The sequence below is a fragment of the Zalophus californianus genome, chromosome 2 (genome assembly GCF_009762305.2).
Source record: "Zalophus californianus isolate mZalCal1 chromosome 2, mZalCal1.pri.v2, whole genome shotgun sequence".
Classification (NCBI taxonomy): domain Eukaryota; kingdom Metazoa; phylum Chordata; class Mammalia; order Carnivora; family Otariidae; genus Zalophus; species Zalophus californianus.
Window position 1 is genome coordinate 186,561,513 of NC_045596.1, and position 17,856 is coordinate 186,579,368.

Consider the following 17,856-nt stretch of genomic DNA (forward strand, 5'->3'; position numbering starts at 1 on the left):
CATCTGTGGTCACTTAAAACACTATTTGGTTTTACTACTAAGCTCCTAATTTCCTTCCTTTCTGATGTATTTGTTAGATCATTCTTTTTAAATACAGCCAAGTATTTAAATGTATGAAGCTATAATGTTCAGTAAAAATACAAAAACAAGAGATAGAATCATATGCAGGGAAAGGTCCTATTCATTAAATTATTATGATAATTAAAGTAAATATAACTTCACTTGAATAGCATGATATAAAGGATAAAATTTGAAATGTCAATCTTCTGGATCATCTAATATTTATGGCATCATTTGTCTTTATGGCATTTAATCAATAACCATTTGTTGAGCGTCTACTTGGTACTCTGTCCACAGCGCAGTGGGAGACAGTTGTTGGAAAGTAATTACCACAGCCACGTGACTGAAATTGTAAAGAGAACTATGAAAGAAAAATGCAGGAGGCTGAGAGCAGAGTCTACAATTTTGAAAACCAAGAATCAATAACAAAAAGACTTCTAGATTTGGAACTTAGTGAAATAATTGGGAAGATGAATTACTTGGGGTAGGAATCAGAAGAGGTATTGCATTATTCCTAGAATGAGAGCCCCTTTTGTGAGCAGCTGAGAATAAAGAGATTATGGGCATGACCCCTCCAAAAACAGATATATCAGGACTACCATGAACATCTATTCTCTAAATACAAGTCTATTTGTGTGATGGCCTTTGTCTTTTGGAGAAAAAATCATGAGAATGATAGCTTGCTGTTCTACTATATATAAATTCTCCATGGATTATAGAGATAATGTTGTATTTGCTCCTATTTAAATATTGAAGGAGTATGATTTCTGAAATGACCTATGAAAGATGAATGTGACTTTGGAGAAAAACTTATTTCAGCTTTGAGTAAGGATTTTCAAGATAAACATCCAAGAAAAAGTCTAACAGAAGAATATTGAAACAAAATTTCTAAATGAATAAAGACCTTACTGATTGCAGCTATGAATTCGAGTACTTTCACATGTGTTCAGGTGTTTGCTTTGAGGCATATGAGTTAAAAGTGAGAAAGAAAATGTTTAAAGTTTTCTTTCTCACTTTTAACTACATTTCAAAGAAATACATAATTTCAACATAAAGGATATATTTCTTCCATAGATGAACATAAGTGTGTGTGGGGGGGGGATTAAATCTTGTGGTTGGTGTTACATCTGTTCATCTTTATTATGTGACTGAAATGGCAATCATCTAAAATAAAATATTTTCTGCTTTAACAGTATGGTAACAAATTATTCACAGTAGGATTGATTACAATTTTTTCTTCTCCTTATACTTAATCATATTTTTGAAATTGGCAACAAACTATTTTAAGGATGTCAGTGTTTTTCTAAACAAAAATATCTGCATGCAATGTGGGAAATGTGGTTTTTAATGCATTACACATTTTAATTTTTCTGGATATGCTCATGAACTCATATTTTAAAAAGGCACCTGAGTACTCTTATGGTATTTCTTTTCTGGGGATCTGTATTGCTCTAGAAGATGCTGTTGAAATGGCAAAAATGGCAAAGTGGGTGTCTATATAGATAGGTTTCATTAATTTTTCAGATTATTCCTTCCTCCTGTTTGGCTAAATGATGGACAGTAACAAAATGCAGTAAAAAAGAGTCATAAAAGATGAGTCACCTTTAATTCAATAAATATTAAACAATAATTAAACAATTAAACCATTGTTCCCGAAATAAGAGGTGAACCCAAGAGCTGGGAAATCTGGGCATGAATGCGGAATGGAAATATGTCAAATAAAGTGTAAATCAAAATGACTGTTGGAGTCCCCTAAACTGTGCTGTCCTGAGTATACACCATTTCAATGATCCATCTTGCAGTGGAAAATCTGCCACACAGGAATATCAAAGTGCTGTGGCATAGCATATTTTATAGAAGTTGAATATTTAACTTTAGTTGATTGGTAGTTAACTTAGAAAACTGATTAGAAGTATAGGATTTTGCAAAATGTGATCAACTTTGAAATAATAGTAACAAAGGGCATGTAAGCAATTAATGTAATCATAACTATGGAATCTTACAGATTTATCTTATTGATGTACTATCTGAAGTAACACCATCTATCTTTGGATATTTATCATTGGAGAAATCCTTCCGGCATTCATCCGAAGCACAGCTAAATCTTCTTTTGTGTGTGTGTGTGTGTACACATCTATATTTTATTTTAAATGCCAGTATAGTTAACATACAGTGTTATATTAGTTTTAGGTGTACAGTATAGTGATTCAGCAACTCCATACATCACCTAGTACTCATCACAACAAGTGCATTTCTTTTTTTTTAATTTTTTATTGTTATGTTAATCACCATACATTACATCATTATTTCTTGATGTAGTGTTCCATGATTCATTGTTTGTGCATAACACCCAGTGCTCCACGCAGAACGTGCCCTCCTTAATACCGATCACCAGGTTAACCCATCCCCCCCACCCCCCTCCCCTCTAGAACCCTCAGTTTGTTTTTCAGAGTCCATCGTCTCTCATGGTTCCTCTCCCCCCCGACTTACTCCCCTTCATTCTTCCCCTCCTGCTATCTTCTTCTCTTTCTTTTCCCTTAACATATATTGCATTATTTGTTTCAGAGGTACAGATGCGTGATTCATCAGTCTTGTACAATTCACAGTGCTCACCATAGCACATACCCTACCCAATGTCTATCACCCAGCCACCCCATCCCTCCCACCCCTCACCACTCAGCAACACTCAGTTTGTTTCCTGAGATTAAGAATTCCTCATATCAGTGAGGTCATATGATACATGTCTTTCTCTGATTGACTTATTTCACTCATCATAACACCCTCCAGTTCCATCCACGTCGTTGCAAATGGCAAGATCTCATTCCTTTTGATGGCTGCATAATATTCCATTGTGTATATATACCCATCTTCTTTATCCATTCATCTCTCAATGGACATATTGGCTCTTTCCACAGTTTGGCTATTGTGGACATTGCTGCTATAAATATTGGGGTGCACGTACCCCTTCGGATCCCTACATTTGTATCTTTGTGGTAAATACCCAGTAGTACAATTGCTGGATCATATGGTAGCTCTATTTTCAACTGTGTGAGGAACCTCCATACTGTTTTCCAGAGTGGCTGCACCAGCTTGCATTCCCACCAACAGTGTAGGAGCGTTCCCCTTTCTCCACATCCCCGCCAACATCTGTCGTTTCCTGACTTGTTAATTTTAGCCATTCTGACTGGTGTGAGGGGGTATCTCATTGAGGTTTTGATTTGGATTTCCCTGATGCCGAGCGACGTGGAGCACTTTTTCATATGTCTGTTGGCCATTTGGATGTCTTCTTTGGAAAAATGTCTGTTCATGTCTTCTGCCCATTTCTTGATTGGATTATTTGTTCTTTGGGTGTTGAGTTTGATAAGTTCTTTATAGATTTTGGATACTAGCCCTTTATCTGATATGTCATTTGCAAATATTTTCGCCCATTCTGTTGGTTGTCTTTTGGTTTTGTGGACTGTTTCTTTTGCTGTGCAAAAGCTTTTTATCTTGCTGAAATCCCAATTTCGTTTTTGCCCTTGCTTCCCTTGCCTTTGGCGATGTTTCTAGGAAGAAGTGGCTGCGGCTGAGGTCGAAGAGGTTGCTACCTGCGTTCTCCTTTAAGGATTCTGATGGACTCCTGTCTCACGTTTAGGTCTTTCAACCATTTGGAGTCTATTTTTGTGTGTGGTGTAAGGAAATGGTCCAGTTTCATTCTTCTGCATGTGGCTGTCCAATTTGCCCAACACCATTTGTTGAAGAGACTGTCTTTTTTCCATTGGACATTCTTTCCTGCTTTGTCAAAGATGAGTTGACCATAGAGTTGAGGGTCCATTTCTGGGCTCTCGATTCTGTTCCATTGATCTATGTGTCTGTTTTTGTGCCAGTACCATACTGTCTTGATGATGACAGCTTTGTAATAGAGCTGGAAGTCTGGAATTGTGATGCCGCCAGCTTTGCTTTTCTTTTTCAATATTCCTCTGGCTATTCGGGGTCTCTTCTGGTTCCATACAAATTTTAGGATTACTTGTTCCATTTCTTTGAAAAAAGTGGATGGTATTTTGATGGGGATTGCATTGAATGTGTAGATTGCTCTAGGTAGCATTGACATCTTCACAATGTTTGTTCTTCAAATCCATGAGCATGGAACATTTTTCCATTTCTTTGTGTCTTCCTCAATTTCTTTCATGAGTATTTTATAGTTTTCTGAGTACAGATCCTTTGCCTCTTTGGTTAAATTTATTCCTAAGTATCTTATGGTTTTGGGTGCAATTGTAAGTGGGATCAACTCCTTAATTTCTCTCTCTTCTGTCTTGTTGTTGGTGTATAGGAATGCCACTGATTTCTGTGCATTGATTTTATATCCTGCTACTTTACTGAATTCCTGTATGAGTTCTAGCAGTTTTGGGGTGGAGTCTTTTGGGTTTTCCACATACAGTATCATATCATCTGCAAAGAGTGAGAGTTTGACTTCCTCTTTGCCGATTTGGATGCCTTTGATTTCTTTTTGTTGTCTGATTGCTGTGGCTAGGACTTCTAATACTATGTTGAATAGCAATGGTGAGAGTGGACATCCCTGCCACGTTCCTGACCTTAGGGGAAAAGCTCTCAGCGTTTCCCCATTGAGAATGATATTGGCTGTAGGTTTTTCATAGATGGCTTTTATGATATTGAGGTATGTACCCTCTATCCCTATACTCTGAAGAGTTTTGATCAAGAAAGGATGCTGTACTTTGTCAAATGCTTTTTCTGCATCTATTGAGAGGATCATATGATTCTTGTTCTTTCTTTTGTTAATGTATTGTATCACGTTGATTGATTTGTGGATGTTGAACCAGCCTTGCAGCCCAGGGATAAATCCCACTTGGTCATGGTGAATAATCCTTTTAATGTACTGTTGGATCCTGTTGGCTAGTATTTTGGTGAGAATTTTTGCATCCATGTTCATCAAGGATATTGGTCTGTAATTCTCCTTTTTGATGGGGTCTTTGACTGGTTTTGGGATCAAGGTAATGGTGGCCTCATAAAATGAGTTTGGAAGTTTTCCTTCCATTTCTATTTTTTGGAACAGTTTCAGGAGAATAGGTATTAATTCTTCTTTAAATGTCTGATAGAATTCCCCTGGGAAGCCATCTGGCCCTGGGCTTTTGTTTGTTGGGAGATTTTGGATGACTGCTTCAATTTCCTTAGTGGTTATAGGTCTGTTCAGGTTTTCTATTTCTTCCTGTTTCAATTTTGGTAGTTGATACATCTCTAGGAATGCAACCATTTCTTCCAGGTTATCTAATTTGCTGGCATAGAGTTGCTCATAATATGTTCTTATAATTGTTTGTATGTCTTTGGTGTTGGTTGTGATCTCTCCTCTTTCATTCATGATTTTGTTGATTTGGGTCATTTCTCTTTTCTTTTTGATAAGTCTGGCCAGGGGTTTATCAATCTTGTTAATTCTTTCAAAGAACCAGCTCCTAGTTTCGTGGATCTCTTCTACTGTTCTTTTGGTTTCTAGTTCATTGATTTCTGCTCTGATCTTTATTATTTCTCTTCTCCTGCTGGGTTTAGGCTTTATTTGCTGTTCTTTCTCCAGCTCCTTTAGGTGTAGGGTTAGGTTGTGTATTTGAGACCTTTCTTGTTTCTTGAGAAAGGCTTGTATTGCTATATACTTTCATCTCAGAACTGCCTTTGCTGTATCCCAAAGATTTTGAACAGTTGTGTCTTCATTTTCATTGGTTTCCATGAATTTTTTTAATTCTTCTTTAATTTCCTGGTTGACCCATTCATTCCTTAGTAGGATGCTCTTTAGCCTCCACGTATTTGAGTTCTTTCCGACTTTCCTCTTGCGATTGAGTTCTAGTTTCAAAGTATTGTGGTCTGAGGGAATAATCCCAATCTTTTGGTACCGGTTGAGACCTGATTTGTGACCTAGGATGTGATCAGTTCTGGAGAATGTTCCATGGGCACTAGAGAAGAGTGTGTATTCTGTTGCTTTGGGATGGAATGTTCTGAATATGTCTGTGAAGTCCATTTGGTACAGTGTGTCATTTAAAGTCTTTATTTCCTTGTTGATCTTTTGCTTAGATGATCGGTCCATTTCAGTCAGGGGGGTGTTAAAGTCCCCCACTATTATTGTATTGTTGTCAATGTGTTTCTTCGGTTTTGTTATGAATTGCCTTATATAATTGGCTGCTCCCATGTTCGGGGCAGAGATATTTACAATTGTTAGATCTTCCTGTTGGATAGACCCTTTAAGTAGGATATAGTGTCCTTCCTCATCTCTTATTACAGTCTTTGGTTTAAAATCTAATTTGTCTGATATAAGGATTGCCACCCCAGCTTTCTTTTGGTGTCCATTAGCATGGTAAATGGTTTTCCACCCCCTCACTTTCAATCTGGGGGTGTCTTTGGGTCTAAAATGAGTCTCTTGCAGACAGCATATTGATGGGTCTTGTTTTTTAATCCAGTCTGATAGCCTGTGTCTTTTGATTGGGGCATTTAGCCCATTTACATTCAGGGTAACTATTGAAAGGTATGAATTTAGTGCCATTGTATTGCCTGTAAGGTGACTGTTACTGTATATTGTCTCTGTTCCTTTCTGACCTGTGCTGCTTTTTGTCTCTCTCTTTGCTTAGAGGACCCCTTTCAGTATTTCTTGGAGGGCTGGTTTCGTGTTTGCAAATTCCTTTAGTTTTTGTTTGTCCTGGAAGCTTTTTATCTCTCCTTCAATTTTCAATGAGAGCCTAGCTGGATATAGTATTCTTGGCTGCATATTTTTCTCCTTTAGTGCTCTGAAGATATCATGCCAGTCCTTTCTGGCCTGCCAGGTCTCTGTGGATAGGTCTGTTGCCAATCTAATATTTCTACCATTGTAGGTTACATATCTCTTCTTCCGAGCTGCTTTCAGGATTTTCTCTTTGTCTCTGAGACTCGTAAGTTTTACTATTAGATGTCGGAGTGTTGACCTATTTTTATTGATTTTGAGAGGGGTTCTCTGTGCCTCCTGGATTTTGATGCCTGTTTCCTTCCTCACATTAGGGAAGTTCTCTGCTATTATTTGCTCCAATATACCTTCTGCCCCTCTCTCTCTTTCTTCTTCTTCTGGGATCCCAATTATTCTAATGTTGTTTCCTCTTATTGTATCGCTTATCTCTCGAATTCTGCCCTCGTGATCCTGTAGTTGTTTCTCTCTCTTTTTCTCAGCCTCTTTATTTTCCATCATTTGGTCTTCTGTATCGCTGATTCTCCTCTCTTCTGCCTCATTTATCCTAGCAGTTAGTGCCCCCATTTTTGATTGTATCTCATTAATAGCCTTTTTGATTTCGACTTGGTTAGATTTTAGTTCTTTTATTTCTCCAGAAAGGGTTTCTCTAATAACTTCCACGCTTTTTTCAAGCCCAGCTAGTATCTTTAAGGTCATGATTCTGAACTCTAGATCCGACATCGTACTAATGTCCGTATTGAGTAGGTCCCTGGCTGATGGTACTATCTCTTGTTCTTTTTGCTGAGGTGATTTTTTTTTGTCTTGTCATTTTGTCCAGAGGAGAATAGATGAATGAGAGAACAAAATGCTAACAGGTTAACAACGTCCCCAGCAAATATATTCTATACAAATCAGAAAAGACCTGAAACCAGGGGAAAAGAAAGGGAAAGAAAGAAAAAAGAAAGAGAAAAGAAAGAAAGAAAAAAAAAGGAAAAAGATTAAAAACAAAAACAGAACAATACAAAAAAAAAACGAATATGATCAAATATGTTCAGGCTAGTGCATAGATCAGTGCCACACACTAGATTTTGGGCGTATTTTGGTCTGTTAGAAAAAAGTGCCTCCTAAAATTTTAAAGGAAGAAAGACTTATATATGTACAAAATAAGGGTTGATACAATGAAGGGATGGAAGATGACTGTAAAGATGAAAATTATAAAAGATTTTATAAAAGGAATTGATACGATAAGAAGTTGTTTGAAAAAAGAAAGAAGAAGATTAAAAAAAAAAGGGAGAGAATGTGATCGGGAAGGAGACTAGAACAAAGCCATACACTAGTGATTTAGGGTATATTTTGATCTGTTAGAAGAAACTGTATCTCAAAATTTTAAAGAGAGAACAACTTATATATATATATGCCAAAAATAAGGGTAACTACTATGAAGGGATAAAATATGACTCTAAAAATGAAAAATAAAAAAAATTTTTTTAAAAAAGGGATTGATAAGATGTTGGTTGAAAAAGGGAAAAAGAGAAATTAAAAAAACAGTTAAGAAAATTAAGTTTGAAAAACTAATGAATCATGGTAAAAAAAGCCATGAATTCTATGTGCAGTATTCCCCTAGCGCTGGAGTTCTCCCGTTCTCCTTGATCGGTAAACTTGGTCTTGGCTTGCTGGCTGTTCGTGCTGATCTTCTGGGGGAGGGGCCTGTTGCTGTGGTTTCCAAATGTCTTTGCCGGAGGCAGAATTGCCCCGCCCTTGTCGGTCCGGGCTAAGCAAGCTGCTCGGGTTTGCTCTCAGGAGCTTTGTTCCCTGCAAGCTTTCTGTACGGCTTTGGAAGATGACAGTGAAAATGGCGGCCTCCCAATCTCCGCCCCAGAGGAGGCAAGAACTCGGGGCCCCGCTCCTCAGTGCGCCCCCAGAGAAAAGCAGTCACTCCCGTGTCCCCAGTCTCCGGCCGCACTCCGTGCTCACCCGGCCTGTGACCGAGCGTTTCTATCTCCGGCACCCGACCCCGTGTGGAGTCTCCAAACCCAGCAGATCCCTGCGGTGCGCTCTCGTGCCGCTCCTCCCGGGGGAGGAAGGGGAGTCTCCCTGGATCTGCCGCTTGTTGGGTCCCTGCTGGAGGAGCAGTGGCCCGACTGGGCCGCGGATCACAGTTTATGGCAACCCCGAGCTGAGAGCCCGCGCCTCGGCTCCGTCTCTGCAGCCGGCTTCCCCGCTCCGATCCCTGGGAGCTCTGCCGCACTCAGGCACCCCCGGTCTTTCTGTGACCCCGAGGGTCCTGAGACCACACTGTCCCGCGAGGGTTCCACCTCCCGCTTAGCCACTGGAGCGACGTCCCTCCGCGGAGCCGACTTCTCAAAGGTCCGATTTTGTGCTCCGCGGCTCTAGCACTTGCCAGAAGCGGCTGACGGAGGCCCCCTCCCCCGCCGTCTATCCTCCCGAATATCGCCTCGGGTTCACTTCTCCGCACGTCCTACCTTCCAGAAAGTGGTCGCTTCTCTGTTCAGAGAGTTGTTGCTACTCTCCTCTTCGATCTCCTGTTGAGTTCGTAGGTGTTCAGAACGGTTTGATCCCTATTCAGCTGAATTCCTGAGACCAGACGAAATCCAGGTCTCCTACTCCTCCGCCATCTTGCTCCGCCCATCCAAAGTACAACTAAATCTTATCAAATTATTCCATTTTCCATATTCTTTAACAATTTATCTATTTCAGAAGTTTCTTAGGTCTTCTCTACTTTAATCCTGCACTGTTATGAGATTTGGTGACTTTTTGTAACTATGTTCTCTCTACCCACTGTCATTAAATATCTCATCATAGTCATGTGGCTCAACCCTTAGAAAAAGATATCCCTCTTCCCATCCAATGCATGCACACACACACACACCCACACACACAAATCTTAATCTGTAGATTCTAGATATATCAAATGGAGCTCCTTATAATGTGTGGTATGGTGATAATTACTGAGAAAAAAAGCAATCAACCCTTTGAGATTGTTAGTTGAAAGGTGCCTTTCTTATATGAAGCAGAAATAGTTGGCACTCTTCAAATCTTAAAGCAAGAAACTTATCTCTCGCTCGGGCTTTTGGCGTACCACAGGACATGCTTCATTTCTAAACTTAGAACAACACCGACATCTCCATCACTGTAGAGGAGGCATGGTTATTCACTTGGCAGATACCGTCTGAACACCTTGAAGAGGAAAGCACTGTTCTGGATGGTTGGGATTTATCAGTGAACCCTGAGTGGTAAAACACTGGCAAAAATTGCTGCTCCCAAAAAACTAAGATTCCCCTGGGAGGAAACAAATAATAGAAGATAAAGAAGATAAATTATACAGCAGGTAAGACAGTAAAAATGCTTTTAACATAGAGCAAAGTAAAGAGGATCTAGAGAACGTGCTGAGGACTGTGAGGGCAGCCATATGCATACGGCTCTCTGGGGGAGATGTGTTCTAGGCAGAAGAAACTGTCCCTGCAAATGCCTAAGGTAGCTACTGCACCCTTGTTTGAGGCATAGCAAGGAAACCAGCAGAGGAGGGGAGATTAATGGAGATGAGCTCAGAGAGGCACTTTATAAAAGGATCACTCACTGGCTGCTTGCAGTAGAATGGTATAATTCTGAAAGTCCTTTGCATGAAAAACTGAAGTGTTTCTTTTTGTCGATTTAAACTTACACATTATTTATACCCCATATAACCAGTGGTCATATATTCCAAAGCCCCTGGACCACTTGAATCCATAAGCACGAGTGTTTAATGAAATATTTATATTCAAGTCTGTAAACCTAACACCATGACTCTGAGTGCTGAGTATGTACATGGATCATGGTGACATTATAAAAAAAAGAATAAAAAAAGCTTTTATATATATATGGATTATTTCATTGAACTACATAAAATAGGTACTGATAAATGTATTTACTAAAGAAAACACTGAAGTGTAACACAAGCAAAATTATTCTGATTTATTGGCATTTGTGAATTATTATTTAGGGCCTGAGAGTTTCTGCACTACTGTTCTTATTCATTGTGTGAACATTTGCATGCTTTGATGTCAGCAACGCTATGAACAATAGTCTCTACACAACCCAAGATATGTCAAATATAGAAATCTCTATTCTGATCACCAATCTCTATGTTAACAATCTATAGTAGTTTCCATTTATTACTTTCTATTCAGTGGGCCAACCCAATTTGTATAAGCTATTGCTTAAAGAGAACTCCTATAATACGAGTAAAGTAAAAGAGCTACCATTATGGCATCATTTTTAAACACCTAAGCCTGATCTCTACCATCCAGTTGTATAGATCTAACCGGAGGGAAGGCAGATGTTTTAAGGACTTGAAATAGCTGGGCTAACTTGTCTCTGTGATATATTATACAATAGGGAGCAATTCTATGCCAAATAGATTTCCCTCTGCTAGACTGTTGTGGCTTTATGTCTTGATTATATTACCTTGAAGGAGTTAATACACTGGCTCAAATTCCTAGGACTGAGAATAACTGTTAAAATAGAATTGTGGTGTTGATACAAAGCAAGTAACATTAAAGATAAATGCTATTATCATACTTTGAGATTATTTTCTAAAGGCATTAATTTCTGAAGTCTCTTGAATATGAAGTTAATGAAGAAAAACAAACAGTAACAAAAATCTCTAAGTGCTATAAGGTACAATTAAAGACCAAAATTTGATATGAGGTGTAGGTGTTTTCCTACCCAGAAATCAAAAGTTGAAAGACAGTAAGGGCATTTTATCCTGCCCTGCCTTTGTCACATACATGAATTTCCCATCTCATTTCTGAAGCTAATCATGAAATGGCAACATAATCAGATGTTTCTTTTTTATAAAGTCATGTTTCCTGAAGGGGGTTAGCAGACACTCAATATCTTATGTCATAATAGAAGCCATTGAAGTCCAGAGAAGTGAACTAAACTTGACAATATCTTAAAAGTTTTCTAGTAGAAAATCAGGCCCCCTGAACAATGAGCTTCCTGGTTTTCCATGTAGTTCAATGAGGAAACCAGCCCAAAAGTGGAGAAATGAAAACCCTCTTCAGGATCCAGCCCTGGGTGTTAACCGATGTTCCCTATAACTGCATGTAGCAAATAAATGTTTGTAGGCTGACCATGTATGGTTAAAGCTATGCAGAGTTCAGGCCATACTCAACAATGAGTAGACCTTGATCTTGAGATGCTTCAAATATATATTTTTTTAATTTTGAGGAATGATGGATATGGGATTTTTTTTTTTTTTTTTGAGAATAAGCTACCTAGAACCAGGATCCTAGAACAAAAGAGTAAACTTCATGGAATATTCTCTTTATCAGAAATCAACTGCCTAGGTTTTTGGAAAACATGATTAAAAATCCATCTAAAGTAAACAGAAAAATTATAATATACTATATAATTATACTGGACTAAGGGGAAATTTTTAATTTGATTTACAGTTATCTTTAAATCTTACAGAGATACATGCTCAAATGTGGGTCATGATTTTTGATAGCGTAAAGAAATTAACAATCATGAGCTGGACTGAGAAGAGCTTCTGTTGCATATCTTCTATTTGATATTCTTGGAACATCCTCTCTTCAAGAAGCTGTAAGTAAGGAGTCCAGCTGATTTCACTTCTACCAACCACTGGTCTAAATCATATGCGCACCATTAAAATTCCTAGATGTCTTCATTTGTTTTACATTAAGTTGCCTTGATTTTATGGCTGCTTTAAAACATAACATTTATAAAAAATCTGGGACTTTAATTTTTTTGTTGTTTTTTGTTTTACATTTAATCAGTGTATTACCAGATAATACACTGGTATTTACTTCAGATCTGTTTTCTAACATTCAAAGTTAAATGTGTTCTTTTAATCAGTGTGACTGGGTAGGAGATCAGAATAAGTGAGATGAACAAACAGAAGATTTTTACTTCATATGAGATATGAGAAATGAGAAGCCATTGCCTTCTTTATATATAATTAGAAGGAAAGGTCTTGAAAGAATGAATATGATTGTTTTTAGTCCAAAATGATGGTGTGTTCTACCATGGTTTTTATTGAATGGTAAGAAGGGCAAAATGAGACCTTTAAAAAAGCTCTTGTGATCTGAGTTAATGGATGCTCTAGCAGCCCCTGCTTGATAGTCAAATCTGGGTTTTTTTAACTTGTTGCTATTTCTAAGCTCTATGACTGTTTTTGTTGTTCTGTCTCCTTTGCTAATTGTCTGCCAGTAAAAATGTGGCTAGCATAATTCAGGATCTGATGTTTATACCAAATTTCAAGTTGTGTGTTTTATAACTAAGAAACTGTCTTACATGTCAGAGTCCTCACATCTGTGATTTCTGGTGCCTATTATTTTCTTGTGACTTTCCCTTCAAATGCTTTAAAGGAGCATAATTCTGATACAGTCTAAGGATAGGGGAATCTGTAGTCTCATTCCAGGTGGCAGTGACTTTTCCCTATGTTAAGGCAAATATACAAGTGATACTAATCAAATCTTTCCCACAAACTAGACATGATTGCTATGGGAAGCAAAACTGTCGATCACAAAGGGAAAGGAACATGATCGCTTGAAAGACCAAGGGAGTGGGCTAACCATGATGACTTACTAGGTCTGTTCCCAAATTAATGCTTGGAACAGAAGCCTCCCCCCCACCCCAATTCTCACCCCCACGCTCCATTAACCTACACTGGTATACAATTTCCTTGTGTTGCACCCACTAGAATTTGAGGGTTATAGGTTACAGACACTGGCCAACTTTACACATTTGGTAAAAATACAGAGCTACATGATTCTAATGTGTAATATGTCAGTGTATCTTAATAGGTTGTGTAATTATACATGGAGATATACTTCTCAAAGGTAAATTTTTTAAAAGATAGGTGAATAATTTCAGAAACTCAGATCCAATGGTGCCATGATTTTAAAACAATAGGAAATCATGATAGAATTTAACTTTTTTTACTTCATTTGAAAGTATTTAAGTTACATATATGTCTTATGGACAATGCTGACTAAATATTTCTGCCTTCTAAGAGGATACAAGTTATACTGTTGAAAGTGAAGAAGGGACACCTGGCTGGCTCAGTTGCTTATGTGCCCAACTCCTGACTGTGGCTCAGGTCATGATCTCAGGGTTGTGAGATCAAGCACCAGACTGGGCTCCGCACTGGGTAAGGAGCCTGCTTTAGATTCTCTCTTTTTCCCTCCCCTCCATGCTTTCTCTCTCTCTGGGAAAAAAGTAAAGAATGCACAAGACGTTAATTATTTCTTAATTCTGCCAAATGAAATTGTTATCCTTTTTACCTTATCTGAGAAGAGTATTTTTATAAATAATCTTTAAAAACAGACTTGAATCTGTCAAATTCCAATTCAGTACTCCAAATAAAATTTGTCAGATTAAGGTTTTAGAAACTACATTTTACCTTGAACTCCTTCATGAATTAAAATAAACAAATGAAATTTAAGATTTTCTTATTACAAAGTACATCATATTGAATCCTTGTGCATTTTATAATTCTCCCGATGATCTGTCTCTGTGTGTGTTCATACTATAACCTGTCTTTTAAAAGAGACTTCCAGAAAATTTATCATCAAATTACTTAGAGAAATGAAAAATGTTAGTGGTGTTAAAATGGCTTTAGTTCTATACCCACACCCCCAAAACTTTCTTTTAAATTTATGTGTCAATGTCCTACAAAAGCAGAGTGGATACAGAATTAAGATTCATCCATTAGGTCTAATGAGGATCAAATATTTATTATGCACCAGTAGCTGCAGTAAGTGTACTTCCTGGGATGGAAATTGTTTGTGGCTAATGTGCTGTAGCAACCCATAAAATACTCATGGCTGTGTTAACTGGTTCTGAGATCAGTAGCCCCCTTGTGGAATGCCTTTCATCTCAGTAGCTGCTTTATATATGTGGCTGAGGTTTCTCCTGGTATTTTAAATGTAGCATATTAATGCTAACTTAAAGATCAAATATTATGAATAAGAGACATGCAATGTTTTCGTGTCTGATAAATATCCATTAATTACCTCAAAAGGGATACAGATTATTCAGAATATATATTTTGTCATGGCTAAATAGGTCAGAATTCACTGCAGTTTGGAAAGACAAATATAAAATGGGACCAGTAGCTGGGTTTAATTAAGTTGTCACTTCCTTCAATCTTTTCTTTAAGGCAATTTTCCACTCATTATATCTGAATTCTTTGTGAAAAGGACGTGTGCTCAGCATATCATTGCTTTCTATTGGCATGATTTTGATGGAAGTTATTTTCCATTTATTAAAAAGGGGTGATGGAGCTGAACATACTCTTTTAAAAGTCTTGCAGTAGATGGATATATTAAATTCTAACCATTACAATATTTGTTCCTTAAATTCATATTTAACAAATAGGTACTGACTCTAGAAAAAACCCTTCTCCAAAGCATCTTGGACCTGTTCCAATTGCTTCTGTGCCTAAGCTTCTGCTGGGGAATGTCAGGCATCTTTCCTTGGTTTCCTGTCGTTCTGTATTCTCTCTGCTCTTAGACCTCCCATCAGCTTACGCGCATGCGTACATGTGGACACACACACACACACACACACACACACACACACACACACACTCTCTCTCTCTCTCTCTCTCTCTCTCTCTCTCTCTCTGTTGTGGTCAATACGTATCTACACCATTCAGAACACCTCAGCTTCTGAGGACAGCTGGGCAGCTGCCTCTCCTTCCCCTCACAGCCCTCAATCTATCTTCCTTAAGCTTGAGCAGAGATTGACTTTGCCTAAGGATGCCTATTCCTTGCTCCTTTGCCACCCAATTTAGCAGAATGTCAAAGATGATCACTGGCTTTCTGTTCATCTCACTTTTTCCTGGGCTTGTCTCATTTCAGGTTGTCCTTGGTCTTCCCCATCTCTGCATCTCAGCACTACTTCCTACATCCAGACTGCGCCACTTTCTCTTCATAGCGTTCATTTTTCCCCTACTCTCCACCTCAATCTTCACTGAAAAGCTCATGGATTTCTCTCTTTTCCAAATGCATATAGTACTTGGAGCTAATAGCATTCATTAGTAATTAAGTGCCCATGTTATATAACAATTCATCTGTGATTTGTTTGCATCTTTGTTTAAATCTTCTATCATAAACTTTTCACAGGGTATGTTTTGTCTCCCCCAAACAAGGCTATAAACTTTTTGAGACAGAAACTGTTGTAAATTTTTTGCATCCCTTGAAATGCAATACATTAATGGGAATTTTTGATTATTTGTTCATGTGATTTGAATTTCAACACCCACATAAGGTCAAGAAGAAGAGAAAGTAACTGTATCAAAAGAAGAAAGAGAGGAAAGAATAAGTGCTCCTAAGTAGGAAAGAATACATGCCCCTAAGTAGCTTATATTTTCTCCCCAAGTTTCAAAATCCAAATAAAAGCCAAAAAACAAAGAGCCACATTTTCTCATTCAATTTCCCTATTGCTCTTTAGCACTACTCACTACACCAAGAGGGAGCATTTAATTCTCAAATGAGCAACACAGTAGGAAATGTGGTTGAAAGTGATGCTTGTTTGTTACTCTGGAATTAGTTCATTTATTTTCCATATGCAAAAAGGGTACCGACTTACAATAAACTCTGGTGAAAACCAAATTTGGGGACTCCACAGCAGCCACTGATTGACTCCTAGAGCTTTCCATTGTGCTGTATGACTAAAACAGAACATGCTGATTATCTTAACTCTTATGACAGGTGATACAATGTTATTGAATTGTGAGATTCTTTTTAAATATATGACTTGAGGGGTACAGATTCTGAATGCATGTGTGCTCTAAGTTCTTGATATTTTCCAGTGGGGAAGAGAAAGCATTGCTGTAATTATGAGCAAATTTAAACCCACAATTCAATAGTGATTGAATTAAGCAGAATTTTATATTTGACAATATAGTTGACACTTAAAATGATGCTTTATATCATCTTTTACATTTAAAATGTGGAATGGCTTCAGAAGGGTTAAGAACTTGCTCAAAGTCACATGTCTAGTGAGTGGCAGAGCAGGGAGTCTAGCCTGGGTTTGTGTGACTCTCAGCATCCAGGATCAGTCCACTACAACACAGAGTCTTTCCACAATATGTTGAGGGGATCAGAGGGAGGTATCTGGTCCAGGAGGCAGCAAACACCACATCCTTCCCCCCTGCAGGCACAGGGCAGTGCATGCTGAGAGACGGAAAGGAAAAGCCATTGCCCTGATCACCTGTGGGTCTGAAGCACCTGTCTGGGGCCACCGTGGGAACCAGGAAGGGACCGGTGATGGCCCAGTCCTGGAATTTGAACTTCTAGCTGTCCTTGAAAGAGGACAGTGTTTCCTCTCCTGTGGGGCTCTAACCAAGAGAAGTCAGGCACCCTTAAACATACCCCATGAACTAGTAGTACCCTCTAGTCCTTTCTAATCAGATTACTGGAAGCTTGTTTGAGCTCACATTCAAACATATGCAACTAAATTCGAATTTCTGCATCACAAAAAAGATGCATCTCTTGTTTATAGCTTAAAGCCTACGAGAAGGAAGGAACAGTTCAGAGGACAGTCTGGTTGATGGGGGAAGAAAACCTCCTCGAAATGTGGTGCTTTCTTACAGGGCCTAACTCCACACAGGAATATTTTCCTGGGCTTTCCTTAGCGTACATCAACCCAGGATGAACTTAGCTTGTTGTAGCCTGTCCAGCCTATAGTCACAATCTGCATTCCCACCTAAGCAACTGATCAGATAAAAGAGACCCCCTGGATCCCCAGAAATCTATCATGCTTCTGAAAAACAACCCTGAAGACATGGCCTAGGGTAACGTCCGTGGAGGACTTTTCACAAACTAAATGGGTTTGAATTAGGTCACTAGGGAATCATCTTTCTATAACATTTCAGGCCACTTAAGTCTAGAGAAAACATTCTCTCCTGTAAATCTTACCTAAGGGCGCCCCTGATGAAAAGCCGCTTGCTGTTTCTACCCTTGTGTTTCTGTCATTTTGTTATTCCTTCTATGATTTCTCCCTTAGTTGTCTTTTCCATGGTTTATAATGTAGAAAGATATAGTTGAGGTTTTGCTGATGAGGGAAGAACAAAGATATGACACGGACGA

General features: G+C 38.5%; 1 protein-coding gene across 11 annotated transcripts in view; it reads left to right on the forward strand.

Annotated features, from left to right (window-relative positions):
• SORBS2 (sorbin and SH3 domain containing 2) overlaps positions 1–17,856 on the forward strand; it is a 183,436-nt gene that overhangs the window by 14,956 nt on the left and 150,624 nt on the right. The window contains exon 3 of one of the 11 annotated variants that reach the window (XM_035726192.1): positions 12,209–12,340. The exons of the other annotated variants lie outside the window; for them this stretch is intronic. The gene's annotated coding sequence lies outside the window, so the exon portion shown is untranslated. The remainder of the gene's footprint in view (positions 1–12,208; positions 12,341–17,856) is intronic. 11 annotated transcript variants of the gene reach the window in all.